Raw genomic sequence first — 21931 nt, 5'->3', positions numbered from 1 at the left:
GTCTGAGTCTTCTATCAAAAGTTACAGCGATTTATATGAAGTTGTTCAAAAACGCTTTATTTCGCCAAGACAATGCGTTTCTCACTGTTACATGCATTTGAATGGGAAACTCGCCTGAAACAAAGTATAGGTTTTCATTATGTGAATAATTTTAAAATCTTAGCTCAAACGGCTGCAAAACCTGTTCTGTTTGCCCAGCACGGGGATATTGAGTTCTATAAGATAAAGCCATAAACATGTTTGTCTGAGTCTTCTATCAAAAGTTACAGCGATTTATATGAAGTTGTACAAAAACGCTTTATTTCGCCAAGACAGTGTGTTTCTCACTGTTACATGCATTTGAATGGGAAACTCGCATGAAACAAAGTATAGGTTTTCATTATGTGAATAATTTTAAAATCTTAGCTCAAACGGCTGCAAAACCTGTTTGCCCAGCACGGGGATATTGAGTTCTATAAGATAAAGCCATAAACATGTTTGTCTGAGTCTTCTATCAAAAGTTACAGCGATTTATATGAAGTTGTTCAAAAGCGCTTTATTTCGCCAAGACAATGCGTTTCTCACTGTTACATGCATTTGAATGGGAAACTCGCCTGAAACAAAGTATAGGTTTTCATTATGTGAATAATTTTAAAATCTTAGCTCAAACGGCTGCAAAACCTGTTCTGTTTGCCCAGCACGGGGATATTGAGTTCTATAAGATAAAGCCATAAACATGTTTGTCTGAGTCTTCTATCAAAAGTTACAGCGATTTATATGAAGTTGTACAAAAACGCTTTATTTCGCCAAGACAGTGTGTTTCTCACTGTTACATGCATTTGAATGGGAAACTCACCCGAGACAAAGTATAGGTTTTCATTATGTGAATAATTTTAAAATCTTAGCTCAAACGGCTGCAAAACCTGTTTGCCCAGCACGGGGATATTGAGTTCTATAAGATAAAGCCATAAACATGTTTGTCTGAGTCTTCTATCAAAAGTTACAGCGATTTATATGAAGTTGTTCAAAAACGCTTTATTTCGCCAAGACAATGCGTTTCTCACTGTTACATGCATTTGAATGGGAAACTCGCCTGAAACAAAGTATAGGTTTTCATTATGTGAATAATTTTAAAATCTTAGCTCAAACGGCTGCAAAACCTGTTCTGTTTTCCCAGCACGGGGATATTGAGTTCTATAAGATAAAGCCATAAACATGTTTGTCTGAGTCTTCTATCAAAAGTTACAGCGATTTATATGAAGTTGTTCAAAAACGCTTTATTTCGCCAAGACAATGCGTTTCTCACTGTTACATGCATTTGAATGGGAAACTCACCTGAAACAAAGTATAGGTTTTCATTATGTGAATAATTTTAAAATCTTAGCTCAAACGGCTGCAAAACCTGTTTGCCCAGCACGGGGATATTGAGTTCTATAAGATAAAGCCATAAACATGTTTGTCTGAGTCTTCTATCAAAAGTTACAGCGATTTATATGAAGTTGTTCAAAAACGCTTTATTTCGCCAAGACAATGCGTTTCTCACTGTTACATGCATTTGAATGGGAAACTCGCCTGAAACAAAGTATAGGTTTTCATTATGTGAATAATTTTAAAATCTTAGCTCAATCGGCTGCAAAACCTGTTTGCCCAGCACGGGGATATTGAGTTCTATAAGATAAAGCCATAAACATGTGTTTCTGAGTCTTCTATCAAAAGTCACGGCGATTTATATGAAGTTGTACGAAAACGCTTTCTTTCGCCAAGACAACGCGTTTCTCACTGTTACATGCATTTGAATGGGAAACTCGACTGAGACAAAGTATAGGTTTTCATTATGTGAATAATTTTAAAATCTTAGCTCAAACGGCTGCAAAACCTGTTTGCCCAGCACGGGCATATTGAGTTCTATAAGATAAAGCCATAAACATGTTTGTCTGAGTCTTCTTTCAAAAGTTACAGCGATTTATATGAAGTTGTTCAAAAACGCTTTCTTTCGCCAAGACAATGCGTTTCTCACTGTTACATGCATTTGAATGGGAAACTCGCCTGAAACAAAGTATAGGTTTTCATTATGTGAATAATTTTAAAATCTTAGCTCAAACGGCTGCAAAACCTGTTCTGTTTTCCCAGCACGGGGATATTGAGTTCTATAAGATAAAGCCATAAACATGTTTGTCTGAGTCTTCTATCAAAAGTTACAGCGATTTATATGAAGTTGTTCAAAAACGCTTTATTTCGCCAAGACAATGCGTTTCTCACTGTTACATGCATTTGAATGGGAAACTCACCTGAAACAAAGTATAGGTTTTCATTATGTGAATAATTTTAAAATCTTAGCTCAAACGGCTGCAAAACCTGTTTGCCCAGCACGGGGATATTGAGTTCTATAAGATAAAGCCATAAACATGTTTGTCTGAGTCTTCTATCAAAAGTTACAGCGATTTATATGAAGTTGTTCAAAAACGCTTTATTTCGCCAAGACAATGCGTTTCTCACTGTTACATGCATTTGAATGGGAAACTCGCCTGAAACAAAGTATAGGTTTTCATTATGTGAATAATTTTAAAATCTTAGCTCAAACGGCTGCAAAACCTGTTCTGTTTGCCCAGCACGGGGATATTGAGTTCTATAAGATAAAGCCATAAACATGTTTGTCTGAGTCTTCTATCAAAAGTTACAGCGATTTATATGAAGTTGTTCAAAAACGCTTTATTTCGCCAAGACAATGCGTTTCTCACTGTTACATGCATTTGAATGGGAAACTCGCCTGAAACAAAGTATAGGTTTTCATTATGTGAATAATTTTAAAATCTTAGCTCAATCGGCTGCAAAACCTGTTTGCCCAGCACGGGGATATTGAGTTCTATAAGATAAAGCCATAAACATGTGTTTCTGAGTCTTCTATCAAAAGTCACGGCGATTTATATGAAGTTGTACGAAAACGCTTTCTTTCGCCAAGAAAACGCGTTTCTCACTGTTACATGCATTTGAATGGGAAACTCGACTGAGACAAAGTATAGGTTTTCATTATGTGAATAATTTTAAAATCTTAGCTCAAACGGCTGCAAAACCTGTTTGCCCAGCACGGGGATATTGAGTTCTATAAGATAAAGCCATAAACATGTTTGTCTGAGTCTTCTATCAAAAGTTACAGCGATTTATATGAAGTTGTTCAAAAACGCTTTCTTTCGCCAAGACAATGCGTTTCTCACTGTTACATGCATTTGAATGGGAAACTCGCCCGAGACAAAGTATAGGTTTTCATTATGTGAATAATTTTAAAATCTTAGCTCAAACGGCTGCAAAACCTGTTCTGTTTGCCCAGCACGGGGATATTGAGTTCTATAAGATAAAGCCATAAACATGTTTGTCTGAGTCTTCTATCAAAAGTTACAGCGATTTATATGAAGTTGTACGAAAACGCTTTATTTCGCCAAGACAGTGTGTTTCTCACTGTTACATGCATTTGAATGGGAAACTCGCATGAAACAAAGTATAGGTTTTCATTATGTGAATAATTTTAAAATCTTAGCTCAAACGGCTGCAAAACCTGTTTGCCCAGCACGGGGATATTGAGTTCTATAAGATAAAGCCATAAACATGTTTGTCTGAGTCTTCTATCAAAAGTTACAGCGATTTATATGAAGTTGTTCAAAAACGCTTTATTTCGCCAAGACAATGCGTTTCTCACTGTTACATGCATTTGAATGGGAAACTCGCCTGAAACAAAGTATAGGTTTTCATTATGTGAATAATTTTAAAATCTTAGCTCAAACGGCTGCAAAACCTGTTCTGTTTGCCCAGCACGGGGATATTGAGTTCTATAAGATAAAGCCATAAACATGTTTGTCTGAGTCTTCTATCAAAAGTTACAGCGATTTATATGAAGTTGTACAAAAACGCTTTATTTCGCCAAGACAGTGTGTTTCTCACTGTTACATGCATTTGAATGGGAAACTCGCATGAAACAAAGTATAGGTTTTCATTATGTGAATAATTTTAAAATCTTAGCTCAAACGGCTGCAAAACCTGTTTGCCCAGCACGGGGATATTGAGTTCTATAAGATAAAGCCATAAACATGTTTGTCTGAGTCTTCTATCAAAAGTTACAGCGATTTATATGAAGTTGTTCAAAAGCGCTTTATTTCGCCAAGACAATGCGTTTCTCACTGTTACATGCATTTGAATGGGAAACTCGCCTGAAACAAAGTATAGGTTTTCATTATGTGAATAATTTTAAAATCTTAGCTCAAACGGCTGCAAAACCTGTTTGCCCAGCACGGGGATATTGAGTTCTATAAGATAAAGCCATAAACATGTTTGTCTGAGTCTTCTATCAAAAGTTACAGCGATTTATATGAAGTTGTACAAAAACGCTTTATTTCGCCAAGACAGTGTGTTTCTCACTGTTACATGCATTTGAATGGGAAACTCGCCTGAAACAAAGTATAGGTTTTCATTATGTGAATAATTTTAAAATCTTAGCTCAAACGGCTGCAAAACCTGTTCTGTTTTCCCAGCACGGGGATATTGAGTTCTATAAGATAAAGCCATAAACATGTTTGTCTGAGTCTTCTATCAAAAGTTACAGCGATTTATATGAAGTTGTTCAAAAACGCTTTATTTCGCCAAGACAATGCGTTTCTCACTGTTACATGCATTTGAATGGGAAACTCACCTGAAACAAAGTATAGGTTTTCATTATGTGAATAATTTTAAAATCTTAGCTCAAACGGCTGCAAAACCTGTTTGCCCAGCACGGGGATATTGAGTTCTATAAGATAAAGCCATAAACATGTTTGTCTGAGTCTTCTATCAAAAGTTACAGCGATTTATATGAAGTTGTTCAAAAACGCTTTATTTCGCCAAGACAATGCGTTTCTCACTGTTACATGCATTTGAATGGGAAACTCGCCTGAAACAAAGTATAGGTTTTCATTATGTGAATAATTTTAAAATCTTAGCTCAAACGGCTGCAAAACCTGTTCTGTTTGCCCAGCACGGGGATATTGAGTTCTATAAGATAAAGCCATAAACATGTTTGTCTGAGTCTTCTATCAAAAGTTACAGCGATTTATATGAAGTTGTACGAAAACGCTTTATTTCGCCAAGACAATGCGTTTCTCACTGTTACATGCATTTGAATGGGAAACTCGCCTGAAACAAAGTATAGGTTTTCATTATGTGAATAATTTTAAAATCTTAGCTCAATCGGCTGCAAAACCTGTTTTCCCAGCACGGGGATATTGAGTTCTATAAGATAAAGCCATAAACATGTTTGTCTGAGTCTTCTATCAAAAGTTACAGCGATTTATATGAAGTTGTACGAAAACGCTTTCTTTCGCCAAGACAACGCGTTTCTCACTGTTACATGCATTTGAATGGGAAACTCACCTGAAACAAAGTATAGGTTTTCATTATGTGAATAATTTTAAAATCTTAGCTCAAACGGCTGCAAAACCTGTTTGCCCAGCACGGGGATATTGAGTTCTATAAGATAAAGCCATAAACATGTTTGTCTGAGTCTTCTATCAAAAGTTACAGCGATTTATATGAAGTTGTTCAAAAACGCTTTATTTCGCCAAGACAATGCGTTTCTCACTGTTACATGCATTTGAATGGGAAACTCGCCTGAAACAAAGTATAGGTTTTCATTATGTGAATAATTTTAAAATCTTAGCTCAAACGGCTGCAAAACCTGTTCTGTTTGCCCAGCACGGGGATATTGAGTTCTATAAGATAAAGCCATAAACATGTTTGTCTGAGTCTTCTATCAAAAGTTACAGCGATTTATATGAAGTTGTTCAAAAACGCTTTATTTCGCCAAGACAATGCGTTTCTCACTGTTACATGCATTTGAATGGGAAACTCGCCTGAAACAAAGTATAGGTTTTCATTATGTGAATAATTTTAAAATCTTAGCTCAAACGGCTGCAAAACCTGTTTGCCCAGCACGGGGATATTGAGTTCTATAAGATAAAGCCATAAACATGTTTGTCTGAGTCTTCTATCAAAAGTTACAGCGATTTATATGAAGTTGTACGAAAACGCTTTCTTTCGCCAAGACAACGCGTTTCTCACTGTTACATGCATTTGAATGGGAAACTCGACTGAGACAAAGTATAGGTTTTCATTATGTGAATAATTTTAAAATCTTAGCTCAAACGGCTGCAAAACCTGTTTGCCCAGCACGGGGATATTGAGTTCTATAAGATAAAGCCATAAACATGTTTGTCTGAGTCTTCTATCAAAAGTTACAGCGATTTATATGAAGTTGTTCAAAAACGCTTTCTTTCGCCAAGACAATGCGTTTCTCACTGTTACATGCATTTGAATGGGAAACTCGCCTGAAACAAAGTATAGGTTTTCATTATGTGAATAATTTTAAAATCTTAGCTCAAACGGCTGCAAAACCTGTTTGCCCAGCACGGGGATATTGAGTTCTATAAGATAAAGCCATAAACATGTTTGTCTGAGTCTTCTATCAAAAGTTACAGCGATTTATATGAAGTTGTTCAAAAACGCTTTCTTTCGCCAAGACAATGCGTTTCTCACTGTTACATGCATTTGAATGGGAAACTCGCCCGAGACAAAGTATAGGTTTTCATTATGTGAATAATTTTAAAATCTTAGCTCAAACGGCTGCAAAACCTGTTCTGTTTGCCCAGCACGGGGATATTGAGTTCTATAAGATAAAGCCATAAACATGTTTGTCTGAGTCTTCTATCAAAAGTTACAGCGATTTATATGAAGTTGTTCAAAAACGCTTTATTTCGCCAAGACAATGCGTTTCTCACTGTTACATGCATTTGAATGGGAAACTCGCCTGAAACAAAGTATAGGTTTTCATTATGTGAATAATTTTAAAATCTTAGCTCAAACGGCTGCAAAACCTGTTCTGTTTGCCCAGCACGGGGATATTGAGTTCTATAAGATAAAGCCATAAACATGTTTGTCTGAGTCTTCTATCAAAAGTTACAGCGATTTATATGAAGTTGTACAAAAACGCTTTATTTCGCCAAGACAGTGTGTTTCTCACTGTTACATGCATTTGAATGGGAAACTCGCATGAAACAAAGTATAGGTTTTCATTATGTGAATAATTTTAAAATCTTAGCTCAAACGGCTGCAAAACCTGTTTGCCCAGCACGGGGATATTGAGTTCTATAAGATAAAGCCATAAACATGTTTGTCTGAGTCTTCTATCAAAAGTTACAGCGATTTATATGAAGTTGTTCAAAAGCGCTTTATTTCGCCAAGACAATGCGTTTCTCACTGTTACATGCATTTGAATGGGAAACTCGCCTGAAACAAAGTATAGGTTTTCATTATGTGAATAATTTTAAAATCTTAGCTCAAACGGCTGCAAAACCTGTTCTGTTTGCCCAGCACGGGGATATTGAGTTCTATAAGATAAAGCCATAAACATGTTTGTCTGAGTCTTCTATCAAAAGTTACAGCGATTTATATGAAGTTGTTCAAAAACGCTTTATTTCGCCAAGACAATGCGTTTCTCACTGTTACATGCATTTGAATGGGAAACTCGCCTGAAACAAAGTATAGGTTTTCATTATGTGAATAATTTTAAAATCTTAGCTCAAACGGCTGCAAAACCTGTTCTGTTTTCCCAGCACGGGGATATTGAGTTCTATAAGATAAAGCCATAAACATGTTTGTCTGAGTCTTCTATCAAAAGTTACAGCGATTTATATGAAGTTGTTCAAAAACGCTTTATTTCGCCAAGACAATGCGTTTCTCACTGTTACATGCATTTGAATGGGAAACTCACCTGAAACAAAGTATAGGTTTTCATTATGTGAATAATTTTAAAATCTTAGCTCAAACGGCTGCAAAACCTGTTTGCCCAGCACGGGGATATTGAGTTCTATAAGATAAAGCCATAAACATGTTTGTCTGAGTCTTCTATCAAAAGTTACAGCGATTTATATGAAGTTGTTCAAAAACGCTTTATTTCGCCAAGACAATGCGTTTCTCACTGTTACATGCATTTGAATGGGAAACTCGCCTGAAACAAAGTATAGGTTTTCATTATGTGAATAATTTTAAAATCTTAGCTCAATCGGCTGCAAAACCTGTTTGCCCAGCACGGGGATATTGAGTTCTATAAGATAAAGCCATAAACATGTGTTTCTGAGTCTTCTATCAAAAGTCACGGCGATTTATATGAAGTTGTACGAAAACGCTTTCTTTCGCCAAGACAACGCGTTTCTCACTGTTACATGCATTTGAATGGGAAACTCGACTGAGACAAAGTATAGGTTTTCATTATGTGAATAATTTTAAAATCTTAGCTCAAACGGCTGCAAAACCTGTTTGCCCAGCACGGGCATATTGAGTTCTATAAGATAAAGCCATAAACATGTTTGTCTGAGTCTTCTTTCAAAAGTTACAGCGATTTATATGAAGTTGTTCAAAAACGCTTTCTTTCGCCAAGACAATGCGTTTCTCACTGTTACATGCATTTGAATGGGAAACTCGCCTGAAACAAAGTATAGGTTTTCATTATGTGAATAATTTTAAAATCTTAGCTCAAACGGCTGCAAAACCTGTTCTGTTTTCCCAGCACGGGGATATTGAGTTCTATAAGATAAAGCCATAAACATGTTTGTCTGAGTCTTCTATCAAAAGTTACAGCGATTTATATGAAGTTGTTCAAAAACGCTTTATTTCGCCAAGACAATGCGTTTCTCACTGTTACATGCATTTGAATGGGAAACTCACCTGAAACAAAGTATAGGTTTTCATTATGTGAATAATTTTAAAATCTTAGCTCAAACGGCTGCAAAACCTGTTTGCCCAGCACGGGGATATTGAGTTCTATAAGATAAAGCCATAAACATGTTTGTCTGAGTCTTCTATCAAAAGTTACAGCGATTTATATGAAGTTGTTCAAAAACGCTTTATTTCGCCAAGACAATGCGTTTCTCACTGTTACATGCATTTGAATGGGAAACTCGCCTGAAACAAAGTATAGGTTTTCATTATGTGAATAATTTTAAAATCTTAGCTCAAACGGCTGCAAAACCTGTTCTGTTTGCCCAGCACGGGGATATTGAGTTCTATAAGATAAAGCCATAAACATGTTTGTCTGAGTCTTCTATCAAAAGTTACAGCGATTTATATGAAGTTGTTCAAAAACGCTTTATTTCGCCAAGACAATGCGTTTCTCACTGTTACATGCATTTGAATGGGAAACTCGCCTGAAACAAAGTATAGGTTTTCATTATGTGAATAATTTTAAAATCTTAGCTCAATCGGCTGCAAAACCTGTTTGCCCAGCACGGGGATATTGAGTTCTATAAGATAAAGCCATAAACATGTGTTTCTGAGTCTTCTATCAAAAGTCACGGCGATTTATATGAAGTTGTACGAAAACGCTTTCTTTCGCCAAGACAACGCGTTTCTCACTGTTACATGCATTTGAATGGGAAACTCGACTGAGACAAAGTATAGGTTTTCATTATGTGAATAATTTTAAAATCTTAGCTCAAACGGCTGCAAAACCTGTTTGCCCAGCACGGGGATATTGAGTTCTATAAGATAAAGCCATAAACATGTTTGTCTGAGTCTTCTATCAAAAGTTACAGCGATTTATATGAAGTTGTTCAAAAACGCTTTCTTTCGCCAAGACAATGCGTTTCTCACTGTTACATGCATTTGAATGGGAAACTCGCCCGAGACAAAGTATAGGTTTTCATTATGTGAATAATTTTAAAATCTTAGCTCAAACGGCTGCAAAACCTGTTCTGTTTGCCCAGCACGGGGATATTGAGTTCTATAAGATAAAGCCATAAACATGTTTGTCTGAGTCTTCTATCAAAAGTTACAGCGATTTATATGAAGTTGTACGAAAACGCTTTATTTCGCCAAGACAGTGTGTTTCTCACTGTTACATGCATTTGAATGGGAAACTCGCATGAAACAAAGTATAGGTTTTCATTATGTGAATAATTTTAAAATCTTAGCTCAAACGGCTGCAAAACCTGTTTGCCCAGCACGGGGATATTGAGTTCTATAAGATAAAGCCATAAACATGTTTGTCTGAGTCTTCTATCAAAAGTTACAGCGATTTATATGAAGTTGTTCAAAAACGCTTTATTTCGCCAAGACAATGCGTTTCTCACTGTTACATGCATTTGAATGGGAAACTCGCCTGAAACAAAGTATAGGTTTTCATTATGTGAATAATTTTAAAATCTTAGCTCAAACGGCTGCAAAACCTGTTCTGTTTGCCCAGCACGGGGATATTGAGTTCTATAAGATAAAGCCATAAACATGTTTGTCTGAGTCTTCTATCAAAAGTTACAGCGATTTATATGAAGTTGTACAAAAACGCTTTATTTCGCCAAGACAGTGTGTTTCTCACTGTTACATGCATTTGAATGGGAAACTCGCATGAAACAAAGTATAGGTTTTCATTATGTGAATAATTTTAAAATCTTAGCTCAAACGGCTGCAAAACCTGTTTGCCCAGCACGGGGATATTGAGTTCTATAAGATAAAGCCATAAACATGTTTGTCTGAGTCTTCTATCAAAAGTTACAGCGATTTATATGAAGTTGTTCAAAAGCGCTTTATTTCGCCAAGACAATGCGTTTCTCACTGTTACATGCATTTGAATGGGAAACTCGCCTGAAACAAAGTATAGGTTTTCATTATGTGAATAATTTTAAAATCTTAGCTCAAACGGCTGCAAAACCTGTTCTGTTTGCCCAGCACGGGGATATTGAGTTCTATAAGATAAAGCCATAAACATGTTTGTCTGAGTCTTCTATCAAAAGTTACAGCGATTTATATGAAGTTGTACAAAAACGCTTTATTTCGCCAAGACAGTGTGTTTCTCACTGTTACATGCATTTGAATGGGAAACTCACCCGAGACAAAGTATAGGTTTTCATTATGTGAATAATTTTAAAATCTTAGCTCAAACGGCTGCAAAACCTGTTCTGTTTTCCCAGCACGGGGATATTGAGTTCTATAAGATAAAGCCATAAACATGTTTGTCTGAGTCTTCTATCAAAAGTTACAGCGATTTATATGAAGTTGTTCAAAAACGCTTTATTTCGCCAAGACAATGCGTTTCTCACTGTTACATGCATTTGAATGGGAAACTCGCCTGAAACAAAGTATAGGTTTTCATTATGTGAATAATTTTAAAATCTTAGCTCAATCGGCTGCAAAACCTGTTTGCCCAGCACGGGGATATTGAGTTCTATAAGATAAAGCCATAAACATGTGTTTCTGAGTCTTCTATCAAAAGTTACGGCGATTTATATGAAGTTGTACGAAAACGCTTTCTTTCGCCAAGACAACGCGTTTCTCACTGTTACATGCATTTGAATGGGAAACTCGACTGAGACAAAGTATAGGTTTTCATTATGTGAATAATTTTAAAATCTTAGCTCAAACGGCTGCAAAACCTGTTTGCCCAGCACGGGCATATTGAGTTCTATAAGATAAAGCCATAAACATGTTTGTCTGAGTCTTCTTTCAAAAGTTACAGCGATTTATATGAAGTTGTTCAAAAACGCTTTCTTTCGCCAAGACAATGCGTTTCTCACTGTTACATGCATTTGAATGGGAAACTCGCCTGAAACAAAGTATAGGTTTTCATTATGTGAATAATTTTAAAATCTTAGCTCAAACGGCTGCAAAACCTGTTCTGTTTTCCCAGCACGGGGATATTGAGTTCTATAAGATAAAGCCATAAACATGTTTGTCTGAGTCTTCTATCAAAAGTTACAGCGATTTATATGAAGTTGTTCAAAAACGCTTTATTTCGCCAAGACAATGCGTTTCTCACTGTTACATGCATTTGAATGGGAAACTCACCTGAAACAAAGTATAGGTTTTCATTATGTGAATAATTTTAAAATCTTAGCTCAAACGGCTGCAAAACCTGTTTGCCCAGCACGGGGATATTGAGTTCTATAAGATAAAGCCATAAACATGTTTGTCTGAGTCTTCTATCAAAAGTTACAGCGATTTATATGAAGTTGTTCAAAAACGCTTTATTTCGCCAAGACAATGCGTTTCTCACTGTTACATGCATTTGAATGGGAAACTCGCCTGAAACAAAGTATAGGTTTTCATTATGTGAATAATTTTAAAATCTTAGCTCAAACGGCTGCAAAACCTGTTCTGTTTGCCCAGCACGGGGATATTGAGTTCTATAAGATAAAGCCATAAACATGTTTGTCTGAGTCTTCTATCAAAAGTTACAGCGATTTATATGAAGTTGTTCAAAAACGCTTTATTTCGCCAAGACAATGCGTTTCTCACTGTTACATGCATTTGAATGGGAAACTCGCCTGAAACAAAGTATAGGTTTTCATTATGTGAATAATTTTAAAATCTTAGCTCAATCGGCTGCAAAACCTGTTTGCCCAGCACGGGGATATTGAGTTCTATAAGATAAAGCCATAAACATGTGTTTCTGAGTCTTCTATCAAAAGTCACGGCGATTTATATGAAGTTGTACGAAAACGCTTTCTTTCGCCAAGACAACGCGTTTCTCACTGTTACATGCATTTGAATGGGAAACTCGACTGAGACAAAGTATAGGTTTTCATTATGTGAATAATTTTAAAATCTTAGCTCAAACGGCTGCAAAACCTGTTTGCCCAGCACGGGGATATTGAGTTCTATAAGATAAAGCCATAAACATGTTTGTCTGAGTCTTCTATCAAAAGTTACAGCGATTTATATGAAGTTGTTCAAAAACGCTTTCTTTCGCCAAGACAATGCGTTTCTCACTGTTACATGCATTTGAATGGGAAACTCGCCCGAGACAAAGTATAGGTTTTCATTATGTGAATAATTTTAAAATCTTAGCTCAAACGGCTGCAAAACCTGTTCTGTTTGCCCAGCACGGGGATATTGAGTTCTATAAGATAAAGCCATAAACATGTTTGTCTGAGTCTTCTATCAAAAGTTACAGCGATTTATATGAAGTTGTACGAAAACGCTTTATTTCGCCAAGACAGTGTGTTTCTCACTGTTACATGCATTTGAATGGGAAACTCGCATGAAACAAAGTATAGGTTTTCATTATGTGAATAATTTTAAAATCTTAGCTCAAACGGCTGCAAAACCTGTTTGCCCAGCACGGGGATATTGAGTTCTATAAGATAAAGCCATAAACATGTTTGTCTGAGTCTTCTATCAAAAGTTACAGCGATTTATATGAAGTTGTTCAAAAACGCTTTATTTCGCCAAGACAATGCGTTTCTCACTGTTACATGCATTTGAATGGGAAACTCGCCTGAAACAAAGTATAGGTTTTCATTATGTGAATAATTTTAAAATCTTAGCTCAAACGGCTGCAAAACCTGTTCTGTTTGCCCAGCACGGGGATATTGAGTTCTATAAGATAAAGCCATAAACATGTTTGTCTGAGTCTTCTATCAAAAGTTACAGCGATTTATATGAAGTTGTACAAAAACGCTTTATTTCGCCAAGACAGTGTGTTTCTCACTGTTACATGCATTTGAATGGGAAACTCGCATGAAACAAAGTATAGGTTTTCATTATGTGAATAATTTTAAAATCTTAGCTCAAACGGCTGCAAAACCTGTTTGCCCAGCACGGGGATATTGAGTTCTATAAGATAAAGCCATAAACATGTTTGTCTGAGTCTTCTATCAAAAGTTACAGCGATTTATATGAAGTTGTTCAAAAGCGCTTTATTTCGCCAAGACAATGCGTTTCTCACTGTTACATGCATTTGAATGGGAAACTCGCCTGAAACAAAGTATAGGTTTTCATTATGTGAATAATTTTAAAATCTTAGCTCAAACGGCTGCAAAACCTGTTTGCCCAGCACGGGGATATTGAGTTCTATAAGATAAAGCCATAAACATGTTTGTCTGAGTCTTCTATCAAAAGTTACAGCGATTTATATGAAGTTGTACAAAAACGCTTTATTTCGCCAAGACAGTGTGTTTCTCACTGTTACATGCATTTGAATGGGAAACTCGCCTGAAACAAAGTATAGGTTTTCATTATGTGAATAATTTTAAAATCTTAGCTCAAACGGCTGCAAAACCTGTTCTGTTTTCCCAGCACGGGGATATTGAGTTCTATAAGATAAAGCCATAAACATGTTTGTCTGAGTCTTCTATCAAAAGTTACAGCGATTTATATGAAGTTGTTCAAAAACGCTTTATTTCGCCAAGACAATGCGTTTCTCACTGTTACATGCATTTGAATGGGAAACTCACCTGAAACAAAGTATAGGTTTTCATTATGTGAATAATTTTAAAATCTTAGCTCAAACGGCTGCAAAACCTGTTTGCCCAGCACGGGGATATTGAGTTCTATAAGATAAAGCCATAAACATGTTTGTCTGAGTCTTCTATCAAAAGTTACAGCGATTTATATGAAGTTGTTCAAAAACGCTTTATTTCGCCAAGACAATGCGTTTCTCACTGTTACATGCATTTGAATGGGAAACTCGCCTGAAACAAAGTATAGGTTTTCATTATGTGAATAATTTTAAAATCTTAGCTCAAACGGCTGCAAAACCTGTTCTGTTTGCCCAGCACGGGGATATTGAGTTCTATAAGATAAAGCCATAAACATGTTTGTCTGAGTCTTCTATCAAAAGTTACAGCGATTTATATGAAGTTGTACGAAAACGCTTTATTTCGCCAAGACAATGCGTTTCTCACTGTTACATGCATTTGAATGGGAAACTCGCCTGAAACAAAGTATAGGTTTTCATTATGTGAATAATTTTAAAATCTTAGCTCAATCGGCTGCAAAACCTGTTTTCCCAGCACGGGGATATTGAGTTCTATAAGATAAAGCCATAAACATGTTTGTCTGAGTCTTCTATCAAAAGTTACAGCGATTTATATGAAGTTGTACGAAAACGCTTTCTTTCGCCAAGACAACGCGTTTCTCACTGTTACATGCATTTGAATGGGAAACTCACCTGAAACAAAGTATAGGTTTTCATTATGTGAATAATTTTAAAATCTTAGCTCAAACGGCTGCAAAACCTGTTTGCCCAGCACGGGGATATTGAGTTCTATAAGATAAAGCCATAAACATGTTTGTCTGAGTCTTCTATCAAAAGTTACAGCGATTTATATGAAGTTGTTCAAAAACGCTTTATTTCGCCAAGACAATGCGTTTCTCACTGTTACATGCATTTGAATGGGAAACTCGCCTGAAACAAAGTATAGGTTTTCATTATGTGAATAATTTTAAAATCTTAGCTCAAACGGCTGCAAAACCTGTTCTGTTTGCCCAGCACGGGGATATTGAGTTCTATAAGATAAAGCCATAAACATGTTTGTCTGAGTCTTCTATCAAAAGTTACAGCGATTTATATGAAGTTGTTCAAAAACGCTTTATTTCGCCAAGACAATGCGTTTCTCACTGTTACATGCATTTGAATGGGAAACTCGCCTGAAACAAAGTATAGGTTTTCATTATGTGAATAATTTTAAAATCTTAGCTCAAACGGCTGCAAAACCTGTTTGCCCAGCACGGGGATATTGAGTTCTATAAGATAAAGCCATAAACATGTTTGTCTGAGTCTTCTATCAAAAGTTACAGCGATTTATATGAAGTTGTACGAAAACGCTTTCTTTCGCCAAGACAACGCGTTTCTCACTGTTACATGCATTTGAATGGGAAACTCGACTGAGACAAAGTATAGGTTTTCATTATGTGAATAATTTTAAAATCTTAGCTCAAACGGCTGCAAAACCTGTTTGCCCAGCACGGGGATATTGAGTTCTATAAGATAAAGCCATAAACATGTTTGTCTGAGTCTTCTATCAAAAGTTACAGCGATTTATATGAAGTTGTTCAAAAACGCTTTCTTTCGCCAAGACAATGCGTTTCTCACTGTTACATGCATTTGAATGGGAAACTCGCCTGAAACAAAGTATAGGTTTTCATTATGTGAATAATTTTAAAATCTTAGCTCAAACGGCTGCAAAACCTGTTTGCCCAGCACGGGGATATTGAGTTCTATAAGATAAAGCCATAAACATGTTTGTCTGAGTCTTCTATCAAAAGTTACAGCGATTTATATGAAGTTGTTCAAAAACGCTTTCTTTCGCCAAGACAATGCGTTTCTCACTGTTACATGCATTTGAATGGGAAACTCGCCCGAGACAAAGTATAGGTTTTCATTATGTGAATAATTTTAAAATCTTAGCTCAAACGGCTGCAAAACCTGTTCTGTTTGCCCAGCACGGGGATATTGAGTTCTATAAGATAAAGCCATAAACATGTTTGTCTGAGTCTTCTATCAAAAGTTACAGCGATTTATATGAAGTTGTACGAAAACGCTTTATTTCGCCAAGACAGTGTGTTTCTCACTGTTACATGCATTTGAATGGGAAACTCGCATGAAACAAAGTATAGGTTTTCATTATGTGAATAATTTTAAAATCTTAGCTCAAACGGCTGCAAAACCTGTTCTGTTTGCCCAGCACGGGGATATTGAGTTCTATAAGATAAAGCCATAAACATGTTTGTCTGAGTCTTCTATCAAAAGTTACAGCGATTTATATGAAGTTGTACAAAAACGCTTTATTTCGCCAAGACAGTGTGTTTCTCACTGTTACATGCATTTGAATGGGAAACTCGCATGAAACAAAGTATAGGTTTTCATTATGTGAATAATTTTAAAATCTTAGCTCAAACGGCTGCAAAACCTGTTTGCCCAGCACGGGGATATTGAGTTCTATAAGATAAAGCCATAAACATGTTTGTCTGAGTCTTCTATCAAAAGTTACAGCGATTTATATGAAGTTGTTCAAAAGCGCTTTATTTCGCCAAGACAATGCGTTTCTCACTGTTACATGCATTTGAATGGGAAACTCGCCTGAAACAAAGTATAGGTTTTCATTATGTGAATAATTTTAAAATCTTAGCTCAAACGGCTGCAAAACCTGTTCTGTTTGCCCAGCACGGGGATATTGAGTTCTATAAGATAAAGCCATAAACATGTTTGTCTGAGTCTTCTATCAAAAGTTACAGCGATTTATATGAAGTTGTTCAAAAACGCTTTATTTCGCCAAGACAATGCGTTTCTCACTGTTACATGCATTTGAATGGGAAACTCGCCTGAAACAAAGTATAGGTTTTCATTATGTGAATAATTTTAAAATCTTAGCTCAATCGGCTGCAAAACCTGTTTGCCCAGCACGGGGATATTGAGTTCTATAAGATAAAGCCATAAACATGTGTTTCTGAGTCTTCTATCAAAAGTCACGGCGATTTATATGAAGTTGTACGAAAACGCTTTCTTTCGCCAAGACAACGCGTTTCTCACTGTTACATGCATTTGAATGGGAAACTCGACTGAGACAAAGTATAGGTTTTCATTATGTGAATAATTTTAAAATCTTAGCTCAAACGGCTGCAAAACCTGTTCTGTTTGCCCAGCACGGGGATATTGAGTTCTATAAGATAAAGCCATAAACATGTTTGTCTGAGTCTTCTATCAAAAGTTACAGCGATTTATATGAAGTTGTACGAAAACGCTTTATTTCGCCAAGACAGTGTGTTTCTCACTGTTACATGCATTTGAATGGGAAACTCGCATGAAACAAAGTATAGGTTTTCATTATGTGAATAATTTTAAAATCTTAGCTCAAACGGCTGCAAAACCTGTTCTGTTTGCCCAGCACGGGGATATTGAGTTCTATAAGATAAAGCCATAAACATGTTTGTCTGAGTCTTCTATCAAAAGTTACAGCGATTTATATGAAGTTGTTCAAAAACGCTTTATTTCGCCAAGACAATGCGTTTCTCACTGTTACATGCATTTGAATGGGAAACTCGCCTGAAACAAAGTATAGGTTTTCATTATGTGAATAATTTTAAAATCTTAGCTCAATCGGCTGCAAAACCTGTTTGCCCAGCACGGGGATATTGAGTTCTATAAGATAAAGCCATAAACATGTGTTTCTGAGTCTTCTATCAAAAGTCACGGCGATTTATATGAAGTTGTACGAAAACGCTTTCTTTCGCCAAGACAACGCGTTTCTCACTGTTACATGCATTTGAATGGGAAACTCGACTGAGACAAAGTATAGGTTTTCATTATGTGAATAATTTTAAAATCTTAGCTCAAACGGCTGCAAAACCTGTTTGCCCAGCACGGGGATATTGAGTTCTATAAGATAAAGCCATAAACATGTTTGTCTGAGTCTTCTATCAAAAGTTACAGCGATTTATATGAAGTTGTTCAAAAACGCTTTCTTTCGCCAAGACAATGCGTTTCTCACTGTTACATGCATTTGAATGGGAAACTCGCCTGAAACAAAGTATAGGTTTTCATTATGTGAATAATTTTAAAATCTTAGCTCAATCGGCTGCAAAACCTGTTTGCCCAGCACGGGGATATTGAGTTCTATAAGATAAAGCCATAAACATGTGTTTCTGAGTCTTCTATCAAAAGTCACGGCGATTTATATGAAGTTGTACGAAAACGCTTTCTTTCGCCAAGACAACGCGTTTCTCACTGTTACATGCATTTGAATGGGAAACTCGACTGAGACAAAGTATAGGTTTTCATTATGTGAATAATTTTAAAATCTTAGCTCAAACGGCTGCAAAACCTGTTTGCCCAGCACGGGGATATTGAGTTCTATAAGATAAAGCCATAAACATGTTTGTCTGAGTCTTCTATCAAAAGTTACAGCGATTTATATGAAGTTGTTCAAAAACGCTTTCTTTCGCCAAGACAATGCGTTTCTCACTGTTACATGCATTTGAATGGGAAACTCGCCCGAGACAAAGTATAGGTTTTCATTATGTGAATAATTTTAAAATCTTAGCTCAAACGGCTGCAAAACCTGTTCTGTTTGCCCAGCACGGGGATATTGAGTTCTATAAGATAAAGCCATAAACATGTTTGTCTGAGTCTTCTATCAAAAGTTACAGCGATTTATATGAAGTTGTACGAAAACGCTTTATTTCGCCAAGACAGTGTGTTTCTCACTGTTACATGCATTTGAATGGGAAACTCGCATGAAACAAAGTATAGGTTTTCATTATGTGAATAATTTTAAAATCTTAGCTCAAACGGCTGCAAAACCTGTTTGCCCAGCACGGGGATATTGAGTTCTATAAGATAAAGCCATAAACATGTTTGTCTGAGTCTTCTATCAAAAGTTACAGCGATTTATATGAAGTTGTTCAAAAACGCTTTATTTCGCCAAGACAATGCGTTTCTCACTGTTACATGCATTTGAATGGGAAACTCGCCTGAAACAAAGTATAGGTTTTCATTATGTGAATAATTTTAAAATCTTAGCTCAAACGGCTGCAAAACCTGTTCTGTTTGCCCAGCACGGGGATATTGAGTTCTATAAGATAAAGCCATAAACATGTTTGTCTGAGTCTTCTATCAAAAGTTACAGCGATTTATATGAAGTTGTACAAAAACGCTTTATTTCGCCAAGACAGTGTGTTTCTCACTGTTACATGCATTTGAATGGGAAACTCACCCGAGAAAAAGTATAGGTTTTCATTATGTGAATAATTTTAAAATCTTAGCTCAAACGGCTGCAAAACCTGTTTGCCCAGCACGGGGATATTGAGTTCTATAAGATAAAGCCATAAACATGTTTGTCTGAGTCTTCTATCAAAAGTTACAGCGATTTATATGAAGTTGTACGAAAACGCTTTATTTCGCCAAGACAGTGTGTTTCTCACTGTTACATGCATTTGAATGGGAAACTCGCCTGAAACAAAGTATAGGTTTTCATTATGTGAATAATTTTAAAATCTTAGCTCAAACGGCTGCAAAACCTGTTTGCCCAGCACGGGGATATTGAGTTCTATAAGATAAAGCCATAAACATGTTTGTCTGAGTCTTCTATCAAAAGTTACAGCGATTTATATGAAGTTGTTCAAAAACGCTTTATTTCGCCAAGACAATGCGTTTCTCACTGTTACATGCATTTGAATGGGAAACTCGCCTGAAACAAAGTATAGGTTTTCATTATGTGAATAATTTTAAAATCTTAGCTCAAACGGCTGCAAAACCTGTTCTGTTTGCCCAGCACAGGGATATTGAGTTCTATAAGATAAAGCCATAAACATGTTTGTCTGAGTCTTCTATCAAAAGTTACAGCGATTTATATGAAGTTGTACAAAAACGCTTTATTTCGCCAAGACAATGCGTTTCTCACTGTTACATGCATTTGAATGGGAAACTCGCCTGAAACAAAGTATAGGTTTTCATTATGTGAATAATTTTAAAATCTTAGCTCAATCGGCTGCAAAACCTGTTTGCCCAGCACGGGGATATTGAGTTCTATAAGATAAAGCCATAAACATGTGTTTCTGAGTCTTCTATCAAAAGTCACGGCGATTTATATGAAGTTGTTCAAAAACGCTTTATTTCGCCAAGACAATGCGTTTCTCACTGTTACATGCATTTGAATGGGAAACTCGCCTGAAACAAAGTATAGGTTTTCATTATGTGAATAATTTTAAAATCTTAGCTCAATCGGCTGCAAAAACCTGTTTGCCCAGCACGGGGATATTGAGTTCTATAAGATAAAGCCATAAACATGTGTTTCTGAGTCTTCTATCAAAAGTCACGGCGATTTATATGAAGTTGTACGAAAACGCTTTCTTTCGCCAAGACAACGCGTTTCTCACTGTTACATGCATTTGAATGGGAAACTCGACTGAGACAAAGTATAGGTTTTCATTATGTGAATAATTTTAAAATCTTAGCTCAAACGGCTGCAAAACCTGTTTGCCCAGCACGGGGATATTGAGTTCTATAAGATAAAGCCATAAACATGTTTGTCTGAGTCTTCTATCAAAAGTTACAGCGATTTATATGAAGTTGTTCAAAAACGCTTTCTTTCGCCAAGACAATGCGTTTCTCACTGTTACATGCATTTGAATGGGAAACTCGCCCGAGACAAAGTATAGGTTTTCATTATGTGAATAATTTTAAAATCTTAGCTCAAACGGCTGCAAAACCTGTTCTGTTTGCCCAGCACGGGGATATTGAGTTCTATAAGATAAAGCCATAAACATGTTTGTCTGAGTCTTCTATCAAAAGTTACAGCGATTTATATGAAGTTGTACGAAAACGCTTTATTTCGCCAAGACAGTGTGTTTCTCACTGTTACATGCATTTGAATGGGAAACTCGCATGAAACAAAGTATAGGTTTTCATTATGTGAATAATTTTAAAATCTTAGCTCAAACGGCTGCAAAACCTGTTTGCCCAGCACGGGGATATTGAGTTCTATAAGATAAAGCCATAAACATGTTTGTCTGAGTCTTCTATCAAAAGTTACAGCGATTTATATGAAGTTGTTCAAAAACGCTTTATTTCGCCAAGACAATGCGTTTCTCACTGTTACATGCATTTGAATGGGAAACTCGCCTGAAACAAAGTATAGGTTTTCATTATGTGAATAATTTTAAAATCTTAGCTCAAACGGCTGCAAAACCTGTTCTGTTTGCCCAGCACGGGGATATTGAGTTCTATAAGATAAAGCCATAAACATGTTTGTCTGAGTCTTCTATCAAAAGTTACAGCGATTTATATGAAGTTGTACAAAAACGCTTTATTTCGCCAAGACAGTGTGTTTCTCACTGTTACATGCATTTGAATGGGAAACTCGCATGAAACAAAGTATAGGTTTTCATTATGTGAATAATTTTAAAATCTTAGCTCAAACGGCTGCAAAACCTGTTTGCCCAGCACGGGGATATTGAGTTCTATAAGATAAAGCCATAAACATGTTTGTCTGAGTCTTCTATCAAAAGTTACAGCGATTTATATGAAGTTGTTCAAAAGCGCTTTATTTCGCCAAGACAATGCGTTTCTCACTGTTACATGCATTTGAATGGGAAACTCGCCTGAAACAAAGTATAGGTTTTCATTATGTGAATAATTTTAAAATCTTAGCTCAAACGGCTGCAA

This window comes from Rhamphochromis longiceps, linkage group LG15, assembly GCF_057381845.1.
Source record: "Rhamphochromis longiceps isolate RC_006_pf linkage group LG15, R_longiceps_female_GT1.1, whole genome shotgun sequence".
NCBI classification, from domain to species: domain Eukaryota; kingdom Metazoa; phylum Chordata; class Actinopteri; order Cichliformes; family Cichlidae; genus Rhamphochromis; species Rhamphochromis longiceps.
The sequence above is the reverse complement of the archived record's forward strand: the minus strand, read 5'-3'. Positions refer to the sequence as shown.